Source organism: Eptesicus fuscus, chromosome 12 (assembly GCF_027574615.1).
Source record: "Eptesicus fuscus isolate TK198812 chromosome 12, DD_ASM_mEF_20220401, whole genome shotgun sequence".
In the NCBI taxonomy this organism is placed as follows: domain Eukaryota; kingdom Metazoa; phylum Chordata; class Mammalia; order Chiroptera; family Vespertilionidae; genus Eptesicus; species Eptesicus fuscus.
Window position 1 is genome coordinate 84,633,822 of NC_072484.1, and position 1,470 is coordinate 84,635,291.

Below are 1,470 nucleotides of genomic sequence, written 5' to 3' on the forward strand. Positions count from 1 at the left end.
TAAAGAATGACCTGTGGAATAAGGTCTTAGAGAGGTTTCAAGGGGAAGGAATACAGAACCCAGAATCACCACAGGCAAAGAATCTTGTCCTCCTCAAGAGAGGAACAAGGAATAAGAGTTGGAACAAATACAGAAAACTTTATTGGAAAATGTAGAAAAACAAATTGAGGCATTTGGTGCCTCCTGGCTTCTGTGGCCCTTGGGTGATGAGAGGAATGTTTCAAGTGATGTCTCCTTTTGGGTCTTATTTCATTTGAATGCTTGTTTTTTAGGCTGGACCAGTGTTTTGAGCAAGACAGGTTTTGAGGGCTTCTTGCCTTACTTTGTGGAAGAAAGGGCCAGGCTGTGAGTTTTGAGTTTTGCTATTTTAGTGGAGTAAATATCACACCCTCAGAGGGAGATGCTGGTTAGCTTCCTTAAGGGAACCTATAGAGACTTAGAGGTGTTTTATTTAAATAGATCATCCTAGCTTTGCGCAGTGGCAGTATCATAGCCAATGAGGTTTATCCAAAGTGCAATTATTGCTAATTGAAAAAAAAATCATCCTAAACCACAACAAATACCTCACACTACCAGAAAGAGAGATAGTGTTTCCAGATGAATAATGACTTGTCTATAAAGAGCCAACTTAAAAAAAGAATCTATCTTTTTGGATGAAATATTTCTAAAATGCATTGAACACATTTTCTTGACAGGAGTACAGTAAACATAACTGAACATTTTCTCAGTCCTCTTATGGACCAAGATTCTCCTTATATCCATTAAAATCCTACTTGGCAGTGGTGCTTGGAGGATCTCAGGGGTATTCAAGTTTCAGGGCTGTTGAATCTTCCATTAAAGGGCTCAGGGCTATGCAGTAATCTGGCTCTGGGTTAGCTTTTTGTGGTTATTCTATCTCCTCTCCATGGTCATGCTCTGTGTAGTGTGTAGTGTGCATAGATAGAGAAATCTATATAATACATGTTGCTATGAATGTTAATAGAATATTATTATTATACAGAGGCCTGGTGCACAAATTCATGTACCAGTGGGTCCCTCAGCCTGGCCTGCGGGATCAGGCCGAAACCGACTCTCTGACATCCCCTGAGGTGTCCCGGATTGTAAGAGGGTACAGGCCAGGCTGAGGGACCCCACCGGTGTACGATTGGGGCAGGGGAGGGACACGGGAGGTTGGCCAGCTGGGGAGGGGATCCGGGAGGGCTCCAGGGCATGTCTGACCCATCTCGCTCAGTCCAGATCAGCTGGACCCCAGTAGCAAGCTAACCTACCAGTTGGAGCCTCTGCCCCTGGTGGTCAGTGCATGTCATAGCAAGCAGTTGAGAGGCCTTAGCATATTATTAGCATACTAGCGTTCCCGTTGCAGGAAGAATCCTGCAATAGGATTTCCTGCTGCACTCTACCCCGCCTCCGCTCCGCCCTTGTCACCCGCCCCGCCTGCTTTTTCCTTCGCCCCCGGCCCTGACTTCGCAC

General features: G+C 45.5%; 1 pseudogene; it reads left to right on the forward strand.

Moving 5' to 3' along the window:
* Window positions 1-467: 467 nt before the first annotated feature.
* Window positions 468-623, forward strand: LOC129151047 (U4 spliceosomal RNA; annotated as a pseudogene).
* The last annotated feature ends 847 nt before the right edge of the window (window positions 624-1,470 follow it).